The following is a 14,346-nucleotide window of genomic DNA, read 5'->3' on the forward strand; positions in this document are numbered from 1 at the left end:
ATAAATATTTCAAGCCATCAAGACTTTAAGAATCGCTCTGGAGGCCAAGCATCGAGGAACGTGAGTTATGGTAGTGTTTTTCAGAGACAGAGCCAGAGAATACCTAGTCAACCCATTAGATAAACAGTAAGATCGCAACTAGGTCAGGAGTCCAGTGCTAGTACCGTCAGGCGAACACCATGCACGAGTTTTGGCAGGAACTATCGGGGTCAGTGTTTGGTAGGTGCTGGTGTATGTTACCAGTGCGGACAGCCAGGACATTTCAAGAAAGATTGTTCGCAGGTGAACATGACAGTTCAGAGAGATCAGGGAGTTGGGTCCCAGACAGTTGAGCAATCGAGAGTTTCAGTGGTTCCAACAGAGGGCACCAGTGGTGCAAAGCAAAAGGGAGTTGTTGGAAGACCGAGGCAACAGGGAGAAGTCTATGCTATGACTCAACAAGAAGCGGAGGACGCACCAGACGTTATTACTGGTACGATTTTTATTTGTAATGTACCTGCAGATGTTTTATTTGATCCAGGTGCTACGCATTCCTTTGTTTCTAGTATATTTCTGACTAAGTTGAATAGGATGCTAGAGCCTTTATCTGAGGGGTTAGCTATATACACTCCAGTTGGTGAGTTTTACTTGTTAATGAGGTGTTACGTAATTGTGAAGTTTTAGTAGAAGGTATCAGTCTGCTAGTGGAAATGACGAGGAGAAGGTAATGGATAGGTACCAATTTCTTGAATGAATTTTCTGTAGTTTATTGATTGTAAGATCATAACAGTAGGAAAATTGAATTGATTATTTTTCAATTCAATTACAATGAATTCCTTATCTTCTCCGCTTAAGAAGAATAAGATACCTAACTCACTCAAAAGCTACTCCTTTCCTGCCTAAAACAACTATTTATATCCCCTTCCACCGACTTTTCACCAACATAACAACTTCTAACAAACTTTCTATTTATAGTCATTTATCACAAAACTGCCATTCCCACTAATCCTTTCTCTTATTTCTCCTACTGTACTGGAATAATATTGGAGGTCTATCATTACTCCTCCCTTCCAAATTCACCTTGTTCTCAAGGTGAAGATTAGGAAATCTGCGCCGCACATCCTCATACAATTCTTAGGTTGCCTCATGAATTGGTGACCCCTCCCAACTCATCATAACTTCCCATTCGCCTGCCTTGGACTTGCGGTAATTGACAGCTTCAATAGGACATGTTTCCCACACAAAATTTTCATCCAGCTGCTATAAAGTAGGCTGGACATCAGAGTATGCTCTCCCACCAATGTTTTTAATTGGGAAACATGAAAAACAAGGTGAATTAAAGAATCCATGGGTAACTCAAGCTTATACGCCACTGGATCGATCCGCTCAATAATTTTATAACGGCTGAAATACTTTGAAGAGAAACTTTTTATTCCTCTTTCTTCTTAAGGATAGCTGGCGATATGGTCGTATCTTTAAAAAGACAAGATTGCCAACATCAAACTCAACATGTCACCTCTTTTGATTAGCATATTTCTTCATTTGATCTTGTGCTAGCCTTAAATGCTCCCTTAGAGATGATAATATCATATTTTGTTCCTTCAACTGCTCATCCAAAGTAACATTTGAAGTTGCTCGATCACCATAATATAGTAAAGGTGTAGGTCTTCGCCCATAGACCACCTGAAAAGGTGTCATACCTAAAGCCCTCTGGAAAGTGGTATTATACCAATACTCGACCCATGATAACCAATTAATTCATTTCTTAGGCTTCTTATTACAAAAGCATCTCAAATACACCTCAACCCCTCTATTTACCACTTCAGTTTGGCCGTCGGATTGGGGGTGATACGCCAAACTTCTATTCAGTTTTGTTCCAGCCAAACGAAACATTTTCCTCAAAAAATTGCTAAGAAACACCTTGTCTCTATCTGACACAATGGATGTAGAAAAACCATGAAGCCGAACCACCTCTCTAACAAACAAGTCAGCTATTGACTTCGTCGAATATGGATGTTTGAGTGGTAGAAAAATGACTATACTTACACAATCGGTTGACTACGACAAAAATAACTTCAAAATCGGCTGCCTTAGGTAACCCATCCACAAAATCCATAAAAATGTGGTTCCAAACTTGAGTAGGAATTTCCAATGGTAGCAGTAAACCAGCTAGAGATAGGCTCAAAGTTTTATTACGTTGACAAACTAAGCAATCAACATAATATCTTTTAATGGTGGATTGCATTCCTTGCCAATACAACTCCCCGACTATCCTTTTATAAGTGCGAAGGGAACCAAAATGGCCTCCCACAACTGAATCATGATAACTTTGCAAGATAAGTGGAATCAATTTGGACGATTGTGACAATACCAGCCTGTCTTTGTATCTTAACATACCACTACATATCATAAATTTGCCATCTTGATGTGCCCAATCTCCACTTAACTCAGCAATAATCTTCTGCAACTTTTCATCCTTCTCCACCTCTTCTTTAATAACTTTCAAATCAAGGAAAACTGGGGCTATCATATTGCACAGTTGGGTAGTAGGAGGAATGCTTGACAAAGCATCAGCAGCTTTATTCTCAATTCCTGGTTTATATTCCACTTCAAAAGTATATCCCAATAATTTGACAAGCCATCTTTGGTACTAGGGTTGTATTACACGCTGCTGAAGTAAGAATTTTAAGGACTTTTGATAAGTCCTCACAATAAATCGGGTGCCCGACATATATGGTCTCCATCGTTGCATAACTAAGACTACGACCATTAACAACCACTCGTACACTAGTATGCCCCTATCCCTTTCAGCTAATGTGTGTCTGTAAAAAGTAATAGGACGTTTTTCTTGTACTAGTATAGCCCCCACTCCATAACCAGAAGCATCAGTTTCAATTTAAAAATGGTTTATCAAATTTGGGCAAAGCCAATACCGGAAGAGACATCATTGCTCCCTTTAATTTTTCAAAGGCTTCCTCTGCTTCCCTTCTCCAGCTAAATCCTCCTTTCTTGAGCAATCAGGTCAATGGAGCTGCAATAGCTCCATATTGGTTCACAAATTTTCGGTAATACCCAGTCAACCCTAGAAAACCATGAACTTTACGTACATTTGCTGGTTTGGGCCATTCAACTATGGACCTGATTTTATCTGGATCCACTTCTACTCCTTTCTCTGATATTAAGTGCCCTAGATACTCAACTCTAGCCTTGCCAAAATTTCACTTCTTCCGATTTGCAAACAACTCATGTTTTCTCAAAACCGTAAAGGCTATCTCTATGTGTTTCAAATGATCTTCAATGTTCCTACTATATATCAATATATCATCAAAGAATACCACGATCAACCTCCTTAAATAGGGCTTGAAAACTGAGTTCATCAATGATTGGAAGGAAGCTAGAGCATGAGTTAGCCCAAAAGGCATTACTAAAAACTCATAATGTCTTTCATGTGTCCAAAAGGCAGTTTTTTCCACATCTTCATCTGCCATTATGATCTAATGATATCCAGCCTTCAAATCAATCTTAGTAAATAGTAATGTGCCTTCTAATTCATCAAATAGTTCTACTATCGGAATGGTAAATTTATCCAGCACTGTGACATTATTCAAAGCTCGATAATCTACATAAAATCTCTAACTTCCATTTTTTTTAACTAGTAACACCAGACTTGAATAAGGACTTACACTCGGTTTGATGACACCCGAGGCTAACATCTCTCCAACCAACTTTTCCATTTCTTCTTTCTGGTGATAAGCGTAACGATATGGTCGAACATTGACTGGATTCGTACCATCCTTAAGGTGTATTTGATGTTCTATACTCCTTCTAGGTGGTAACTTTTCTAGCCAATCGAAGACATCGCTAAATTGATTCAATACGTGCATTAGGCTCTCACCCATATCTTCAACCTCTATCCCCTTTTCAACCACTAATTCATTCAAGTCGATTACTTCAATTGATCTACATTGAATTAGATGGCCACAATCATGATCCTCCCAAGTCTTCATCAAATTCTTCGGACTTACTCTTGCCTTAGTAAGGCTCGAGTCTCCTTTAATACAAATTTGTTTTCCATTATCATGAAAAGTTATTGTCAAATTCTTCCAGTCACATACAGTCACCCTTAACGAATACAACCACTGCATACCGAGGATGATGTCTACTCCTCCGAGCTCCAATGGCAGGAAACCCTCCTTAACTGTCCACTCACTCACTTTAACTTCCAGTGACTCACATACTTATTTTCCTTGTATGGTTGCGTCTGATCAAAGAATCACCCCGTAATGAGTAGTCTCTTTAATTGGTAATTGGAAAGAACTTACCAATTTCTCAGATACAAAATTATCCGTAGCACCACAGTCAATCAGAATCACTACTTCTTGGTCATGCTGTGTCCTTCTAACCTTCATTGTCCTCGGATCGTTCAAACCAACCACAGAATTGATCGACAAATCTACACAGGCTGTAGTATTTTTTTGCACTTCTACTGCCCTCGACTCAGTGCTTTCAACTTCAGCTTCTTCTATAATTTCAAGTTCTTCATTATTACTATTCACCACAAACATCTTGAGTTCTCTCTTCTCCTTCATTTTGCATTTGTGGTCATTTGAATATTTCTCGTTGCACTTGAAACAGAGTCCTTTCTCTCTTCTTAATTGAAGCTCTACATCAGGTTGTCTCTTGGAAGTTCCCTCTTTTCGAACTTCTCCCACATTAGGACTCTTTTGAGTGATGGTTCTTATCGGAAACGAGGTATTTCTTTCATTATCATTGTAATACTGATGATTGGAGGCTTTCGTATTTGTCGCGGGTTGTGGAGGATATTTCCCGCCAGCTAGCTGTTTAAATTTGTTTCACTTCTCAGAATCTCTCTGTTTTCCACCAACTGTGATAACAACATCATTTCGGCTAACCCCTTCGGTCTACAGAAAGTAACTTCTGCTCTAATCCACAGAAACAATCCAGTCATGAATGTTTCTTCTACAACTCTCTCTTGTAAATCAGATAAAGGAACGACTAACTTATTGAATAAATTTTGATACTTTTCCACTGTAGTCTCTTGTTGAATTCCCAAAAAAGGACAGCAAATCGTCCCTTCTCTAATCGATCGAAATCGTACCAGCAGCCTCTCGTTCAAATTAGACCAGCTCCCAAATTTTTCCCTCTCCTCTTGTGAACGATACCAATTAAGCGCATGACCATTAAAACGCATTGTAGAAACTAACATTTTCTCATATTCAGATAATTTGTGAATTTGACCGCCCGAAATAGCCAAGAATCGGGGTCGTCGTCGGTGAAAACCGACATTTCTACTTTGTTAAACTTGTTTCTATCCCCCAAAATTTTGTCCATTTTGGTTTTTTGTTCTGCCCTGGTTTCTCTGATATTGCGACTTGAAGTCGGTTCGTTCTCCTTCGACTTCATCGCTAAGATTTCCTGCATATTTGACTCGGTCATTCGCTCACTAATCGATGACCATTCCTTCACGTTTGCTTCCATATACGACAAAATGGCTTGTTGTTGCTTTTTAGTTAGCAATTGCATCATTTCCATATTCTTTGATAGTTTGATCAATGCCGTTTCAATTACCGGCATCTTTATCATCTCCTTTTTAATTCTGGCAATCTCTTGCTCAAGCGATTCCATTCTTTCTTCATTCCTCCTCTATACGATCGTTGTTTTCCCTTACGGATCGTCGCGCTCTGATACCAATATGATAGGTACCCATTTCTTGAATGAATTTTCTTTACTTTATTGATAGTAAGATCATATACAGTAGGAAAATTGAACTTATTATATCTCAATTCAATTACAATGAACTCCTTGTCTTCTCCGCTCAAGAAAAACAAGATACCTAACTCACTCAAAAGCTACTCCTTTCCTGCCTAAAACATCTATTTATATCCCCTTCCACAGACTTTTCACCAACATAACAACTTCAAACAAACTTTCTATTTATATTTATCACAAAACTGCCATTCTCACTAATCCTCTCTTATTTCTTCTACTGTACTGGAATAATATTGGAGGTCTATTAGTAATCTGCCTAGTAAATTTTTTATTTGTCAATTGAATAGATGTTAATCTTTAGTAGGGTTGAGTATTTGTTTTGTGGTTTATTCATCTTGTCGTTGCTTCCTTTTTATTGTTCTTTAACATCTACTGTTAGTTTTTTTTCTAAAAGTTCTATTGGTTTGATGACAAGTTGGAGCAGACATTGTTAAGAGAGCATTAAGCTATCCCCTCAAGCTGATTGCAAAGAATGCTGGTGTTAACGGTAGCGTCAAGTGTGAGAAGGTATACACAATTACAATACACCTGTTCGTTCAAACTTTTTTTATTCCTCATTGTGAATGTATAGAAGTGATGAAGATTTTGTTTCTTTATTAGGTGTTATCTAGTGGCAACTATCGATATGGATACAATGCTGCAACTAGGAATTATGAAAACTTGATGGCTGCTGGAATCGTCGACTCAACCAAGGTAAGGACTCTTTATGTTATGTTATGAATGTTATTTTTCTTGGATAAGAAATTGAGCTTTCATGGAGTTACTCAGGTTTTATGGAGAGAAATCAAAGGTCCATAAAAAAACAAATTGACCTATGTTCGGACAATTGATAATGATTTATAGGATGGGTAGGTTAGGAGGTTACCTTTATCAAAAGACGTACATTGAGTTTTTCTATCCCAAGGAAAAGTTGGATGCTATTATTAACAAATGATGGGCTCTTCCATCTCTCACCTACATGGCGGTGAATAAGGAAGGCATTTGGGTATCCAACGTCACTTAAAAGGATGTGAATGTTGTAACATGGGGAGTTTTCCCAGCCTAAGAGATCATCCAGCCAACTGTTGTCAATGAAACTGAAACTGAAACTTTGTTATGGTAGCCATTCTAAAACTTTGTTGTGGTTTCCATTCTGAAACTTTTTGTATAGAAATGATATATTTTTGGCTAAGTTAGTTAATTAGAGGATGTTGAGTTGAATTCTTGGAAATCTGATGGAATTGTTTATATTGGTTTTGTAAATGATATGAATATTTGCAAAGTTTTGGAAATGATATGGTGAAAGGTTTTATATTTGATGAATATTGTCGTTTATATGTATTTATGGAACAATTGCTGGATCACTATACAGAACCAATGGAAGCATAATATAGTAACAAAAATATAATTGAATTTCAGTTAAAAAAAATAGAAAAATGCTTGACAGTTTTAAAATGTCATAAACAATTGCATTCTTGACGGTTTTATCATGGATACTCATATTCTTGACGGTTTTAAACTGGCATGAACATTTATACTCTTGACGATTTTAAACTGTCGTAAAAATTTGTATACTTGACGGTTATAAACTATCAACGGTCACTATTCTTGACGTTTTTACCACCCATCAATAACTTTGACTTTCTTGACGCTGGCTTCAACAATGATTTTAAAACAGTCAAGAATAATAATTCTTGATAGTTTAAAACTGTCAAGAGAGTGTGTTTTTGTAGTAGTGTAGAATAATATGTTGGAATAATTCAACTTGTTCGAATTAGGTAACGAGAGAGAAACTGACAAATATATAAGATATAGGTATATGTTATCAGTTTGATATAGAGCTTTATTTTATATGTAATTTAAATATTAAAATATGAATACAAATTCATATTCAGAAGCTCGGAATTGATGCAAATGGTCAAAGTTGTGAAAAGTCAAACTTTGATCGGCTTTATATTCAAATGTGATTTGAATTTCAGAAAAAGGAATGCAAATTCATGCTCAGGATGTCAAAATTGGGCAAGACGGACAAAATGGTAAAAAGTCAAAAGGTTGACTTTGACTTGAATGGTCAAAAAGACAATATTGCCCTTGAATATTTTGTTGGATAATTTGACTAGCACTTATTGTGATAGGTGCCTACATGAGATGTAAGCACTTAGCCCACTAAGTTCCACTAATTGTTAGTGGATTATTAGGTATTGAGGTTTAAGAAAGTAATTACATGCACTTTTGCATATAATTAGTCTATTTAAAGGGTAGTTTTCAAATTGAAGAAAAAGTTTGGCCATTTTTTGTAATTTTGAATTACAAAATAAATCTATTTTTCCTCTCTCAATCTCAACCTATTTTTCCACCTTAAAATTCCATCTCTCTCTAATTTTTCCTTCACTTAACGGGTCTCACAACCCGATTCTAAGTCTGGAGAATAGCGGATCAACACTAGTGGTTGTCCCAAGTTCATGATCGTAAGGAGATTTAAAGGATCAGGGAGCTTCAAAGGTAAGTATTTTCCTTAACCCTAATTTAGTTTGAATTAGGTCTTTTTTAGCATGTTATCACTAAAGTGTTTAGTTACATATAAAATAAAGTTCGATCTTTGTTTCTGCTGCGCATGTTTCATATTCCATCATTACCAATATCTAGTACTCTATCTGTGCTTTTTGTGTGTCTCTTGAGTTGATCCTCTAGTTATTAACACAAGTATTAACAAAAGATACAAAATTAATTAAGTGTGTGTTTACTCACGCGTCAAGAGGCTTCAAACAAACATTCCAAGCTAACCTCTTTTACTTGGTCGTAAGGCTCTTTCTTGTGAACAATGGCAGCATAGCTCAACGCCTAGGCTTTTTCTTCATTAACATTTAGCCTTAATAACCCCTCCATATCTTGCCCCATCTTGCCTAAGCTCAAATGGTCGTGCACGACTATAATCCCTGGACCTTAGGTAAAACATAAGTCTTTTGAAGAGCTTGGAAGAAAAAACGTTGAATAGGGTTAAGGTTAAAAAGGAACTCAAAACTTTCATTAAAAGTGTGTCATGGTTGATGGAAAAGAAGGAAATATTTGGCTAAAGTGTCAAGGGTTCAAAGACTAGGGGTTTGGGTGTTATTTGGTGGTGTGTAGGCAGCCAAAAGGAAAGGAAATAACCTCTAAAGAGGTTATTAGGTGTTTAGGCTTGGCTAAGTGGCCAAGACATGTTGGAAGGACACTGGGGGAGAAGAACTTCTAACTTAGTGTCATGTGTAAACCCTGAATCTTCAGAAAAACTTTATTCTTTTAAAGAGGCTGGAAAGGAAAAGAGTTGAATGGGGTTAAGGATAAAAGGAACTCAAACTGTCATTAAAGGTGTGTCATCGTTGTTGGAAAAAGAGTAAAATTTGGTTAACTTTCAAAGGTTCAAAGGCTAGGCAATTAGAGGTTATTTGCTTATGTATTGGGCTGCCAAAGGAAAGAAAATAACCTCTAAAGAGGGTTATTAGGCATTTGGGCATGGCTAGGCGGGCAATAACTTGTTGAAGGAAACTATGAAGGAAAAACCTCCAAATGAGTGTCATGGGTGGTCAAACATAGGGTTGTGCTTGGCTAAGCAAGGAAGCTAGTCAATTAGAGATTATTTGGGCATTAAGAGGCAAGGCGAGAAGGGTAGACAGCATGGTGTTGGGTAAGCAACCTTGCACGTGAGGAAGATGGGTTGTTTGCAGCTATACTTGGAGGCCAGCTAGGCGTTTGGCTTGTTGTTGGACACTTAGGCATTTTGGTTAGGTGAGGCGATGAAGAGGTGGAGTCAATAAAGTACTTTACAGGAGTCCTCTGCATGCTTAAGTTAAATTTCGGTAAGTAAGTGGTGTCAATAAAGGTCCATGCAGGGTTAGTATAAATAGGTAATTTCGACATGACATTTCTCCCAACTTACTCATGCGTTTTGGCTTAAATTACTCTCAAAAGTTCACAAATTAAGTCTAGTTCCTAGACTAGGGCTGTGGGACCAATTTAAGCATAGGAGGGTTGAGTTTGTGTTAAAGAAAAAGAGAAAGGTCAGTTTTCAAAGTAATCTAAACAAGGTGAACTTCCATAAGGTTATAGAGTTCATCCCTTAGAATTAGAAGCTAAATATTCTAGGTTAGCAAGTTAAGACATTTCTAAGAAACTTTGTAGAAGAAAGTTTCCTCAAAAGAATTGTGGCTTTTTAGTTATAATTTTTCAAATTGGGGTTATGTTTCTAGACGAAGAATGAGTTTCTGGAAAAATTAAAGGCTTGCCAAGTGACAAGGTTTAGTAGGCGAGATTAGCTTATACGTTGAATTTAAGAGAGGTTAGTGATGCATTGAGGCTGTGCATTGCAAGGAAGGAATGTGCAAGCGTGCATGGCTAGGGCGGCGCGCGACAAGCCCTACTTGCAAAGGGCCATGCGAGACATCAAGCATGCGGCTAAGTGAGGCATACGATGTGCCTGTGTGTGAGATTTGCATGCAGGTAGCCCAACGTGCACGACCAAGGCCCTTCCGTCCATCCCTTTGCACCAGCTTGTGTAAGAGGTGTTTTTAGGCCATTTTAGTGATTTTTGGAAGTTTTAAGTAGACTTTTTATATTTTCATGGTCAAGAGAAACTAAATGGGTTATTTTACTAATAAGTCCTCAATAACCACTTAGAATGTAATTACAAACTACGGGTTTTAGGACATAAATTTCAACATGTAAAAAACCAGAGCATTTCAAGAGGGAATGTCCATTATTAAAGGCAACTTACAGGACAATTAGAAAGATGGATCTTAATCAATTAATCAACAAAAAACTACAACAGCTTGAAGAAAGGGCCCAAGTGAAAGTAGGCAAAAAGGTGTAGGACGACCTCGGCAACAAGGTAAAGTTTTTACAATGATGCATCAAGAAGAAGACGACGCACTAAAGATAGTTACTGGTAAGAATTTCTAAACCTTTATGTTAGAGTGTTTGGGTTATGAGTTTTGACTTATCAAGACCAAGGAAACAGATGTTAAGGTAAGGCTTATGAAATTTCGAGGATGAAATTCCTTCAGATAGAAAGAAACTGTAAACTGCAAACCTTAGAAAAAACATTTAAAGTTGTGTCATGGTTTATGGAAAAGAACGAAAAATTTGGCTAAGCATAAAGGGTTTAAAGACTAGGCGTTTTGAGGTTATTTAGTGGTGTGTAGGTGGCAAAAAGGAAAGAAAATAACATTTAAAGAGATAATTAGGCATTTAGGCTTGGCTAAGTGACCATGACTTGGTAGAAGACACTAGGGTAGAAGAACCTCTAATTGAGTGTCATGGGCGGCCAAACTTGAGTGTGTGTGCTTGGCTTGGCAAGAAAGCTTCTCAATTAGAGGTTATTGGGCATTAAGAGCCCAGGCAAGATGGCTAAGGCAGCATGGTGTTGGAGGAGGAGCCTTGCACGTGAGTAAGATAGGTGTTTGCGGCCATCTCTAGAGGTTAGCTAGGCGTTTTAACATTAAAAAGAGAGAAGGGTCAATTTTCTAGAAGGCTATAGAGCACATCCTTTAACATTAGGTGCTGAAATTTTGGGGTAAGCAAGTTAAGAAATTTTGAAGCAACTTTGTAGAAGAAAGTTTCCTTAAAAGAGTTGTGGAACAGTTGTGAATTTTAAAAGTGAGGTTATGTTTCTAGGAGAAAAATCAGTTTATGAAGAAAGGTGGAGGTTGGCTCAGTGACAAGCTATGCTAGGTGAGATGGGTATGTGTGTGTTAAGTTAAGAGAGATTAGTGACACATTAGGGTCTGCGTTGGACGCACAGCCTGTGCTCAAGGCAAGGAACATGCAAGGCGCGCGGCAAGCCTTATGAGCAAAGAGGGTTATGCAAGATGTCAAGCATGTGGCAAGGTAAGCACATGACATGCTTATGCGTGAGGTTAGCATGCGGGCAGTCGAGCACGTGCAGCCAGGGCCCTGTCGCCTATCTCTATGTGCCAGCATGTGTCAAGAGGTGTTTTAAGGCCGTTTTGGTGATTTTTGGAAGTTTTAAGTCAAATTTTGATATTTTCTTGGTCAAAGCGAATTAAATGGATTATTTTACCATTATTTCAAGTGAAGAAGAGATCAGGCATAACTATAGGCCAAGAAATTAAGTTCTGTGACTGAAAAATGATTTTTTTTAAGTGATTTCAAGCATGTTCTTAAGTTATTGTTTATGAATGATTTGAATAAATGTTTAAGATGTTTAATGAATAGTTTCTAAAGCATGTGATTTCATCAAGGTATTTATTTAAGAATATTGTTTACTGAGAAATATTTCTGGCATATTAGAAAATGAATCTATTAAGGTATTATGAGATTTAAAGGCTTTTTATGCAAAAAAGAATTCTTTAAGGAAGTTTAAAGTTTATGGTTTTATAAATGTTTTCTTGGAACTAAGATGTCTCAAATAGCCCTTAATGAGGTAGGACGAGGGGCACCAAGGATAGGTAAGGACACTTATCTATAGGAACGAGTTAGGGATGTGCTTGTTTAGAATCGTGTTTCAGACTTGGCTGGGTGTAAACTCTATACTTTTCTCTTCATAATGTGTCATTGGTTCAAGATCATTGCATGCAAAATGCACCTTTGAATATCTTCATTACATACTTCTAAGCCCTTATCGTGTGTAAGTTTTCCTTTTTCTTACCCAAGTGTGTAAGTGAAATAATAGGTTTATCTGGGTGATCTAAAGTCGAACACAAGGAATTGATGTCAAAGCGTAGTTCTAGGGTTCACTAGGCATTTAGGCAATATAAAAGAATAGTTACACAGTGTAATGAGTGTATGTTTAAACTATATCTACTTATGTACACTAAAAAATCTGTAAAGGTGGTTGAGATGGATGTATGATGGAATAATGAACTAACTTGCCTAAAGGAAGGGGTGAAGGAAATCTATGCATTACCAGGCAAATAAACAATAAACAACTCTTGATGTGATATAACTTAACTAACATGCTTGCGATTAAGATGCACTCCTCTCGGAGTCATTAAACGCCATACATGGCCATCTTTCACGGTCCAAATGACCAAGCCGTGTTAAACAACTTATATCTAAAATATTGCACTCATAAGACTTATAGAGTTTCTTGTTTAAGAGTAGCAACCTCTCCGCACTTAGTACCCACACTTCTTCTCCTTTGAGCATACAAATGATGGAGGTTATCTCACTAAGGTGGAGTTTGTTTTCAAACTCTTTCCAGCTCCTTCTTGCATGTGTTAGCTATATCCTTGCTACTTGCCCTCTCAAATTGTTAGCAATATGAACTGGCCAAGTGATTAAAATAACTCAGTTAACACAATAAGAAATATAAGCTAACTTTCTTCTCAAGAACTTATCATAAGACTTAACTACAAATAACATAAAGATAGGTCAACAGTAAAGAGATCAATAGATTGAGGAGGTAAACATATACATTGTATTAAAGAATATAGGCCTTCGGCCACTATACAATATAAACAAATACAATGTAAAGGAATACAAAAATGGACAGAATAAGGATGCCATTACAAGTTAGGGAAAAATGGGGATGAGATCTTCTTCACTCAACCTCTAACTCTAGGTTGTAGACTGACTGAAAAAGAGAAAGGAAGACTTTACAGACGATGGAACGACTAATCCTTCCCACCACTCTTTAGGGTTGGGTCATTGTAGGCACAAACACTTTTCTTGATGGTGGTAGGGTCCTTCACATAGGTAGATTTAGGCAGAAAATCTAATCTTCTAAGCATGTCAACGTCAAAACCTACATTTATGAAAGTCACATCATCTCCATCTGCCACCTTTGTCTTTTAGCAAACCTCTTCTCACCTACTAATATGGACTTCTTGCTCAATCTTTTCACGAGCTCCTCTGTAATTTGCCAACTTCTTCTTTTGTTCATAATCTTGCATTTAGACACTGAAATAGGAACGATATGGTCGAACATTTCTTATTCTTTTGTCACATTATTCTACCTAAAAGGCTGTAATAACTTGTCTTTTTACAAGTTATCACACTCCCAAATATTGTCCTCAAGTATCTTTCCATATTATGCTTTGACATTTCTAAGTTCAAAACGTGGTAAGCTTATTACTCAAAATATCCTTGTTCATTCCTTACAAGAATCTTATTTTCAGAATCAGAAATGGCTAAAATTTTTAAAGAGTTTTGAATCCTTTTATTAGGAAAAAAATGCTTTTTATTACATTTATAGGAGGTTTGACATTGAGTGAAAAATCACAGGCACTCTATGAGTAAATTTCTCTCCTCAACTATAACTCTTATCTCCTCTTAATACTCAACTCTCTACTTTTTATTCTTTAGAAGCTTTGCTTCTTTATTTTTTCAAGAGGAGGCAACATACAAATTTTTATTTCAATTGAATAAAAGAATACAAAAATTTTAAAATTTTTCACTTTTTGGCATTGTTTTAACTTTTGTTAAAATGTTTTTGTGAGATTTTTAGAAAGTTTCAAAAGCTTTAGTACGAACCTCGCAAACTCCAAATTTAGAGATTAGCGATGTCCTCATTGCTAAAAAATGAACAGTAAGATTATTCATAGAAAAATATTACAAAAGAGGTTTAAGGAAAAGCTTGCTCACCTAATAAACTCTAGAAAT

At 36.9% G+C, this 14,346-nt stretch overlaps 1 long non-coding RNA gene across 1 annotated transcript in view; it reads left to right on the forward strand.

The window, feature by feature from the left end:
* Window positions 1–300: 300 nt before the first annotated feature.
* LOC127151274 (uncharacterized) overlaps window positions 301–14,346 on the forward strand; it is a 68,597-nt gene continuing 54,551 nt past the window's right edge. The window contains exon 1 of the long non-coding RNA XR_007824131.1: window positions 301–472. This is a non-coding gene — a long non-coding RNA (uncharacterized LOC127151274). The remainder of the gene's footprint in view (window positions 473–14,346) is intronic.

Source organism: Cucumis melo, chromosome 10 (genome assembly GCF_025177605.1).
Source record: "Cucumis melo cultivar AY chromosome 10, USDA_Cmelo_AY_1.0, whole genome shotgun sequence".
Lineage (NCBI taxonomy): Eukaryota > Viridiplantae > Streptophyta > Magnoliopsida > Cucurbitales > Cucurbitaceae > Cucumis > Cucumis melo.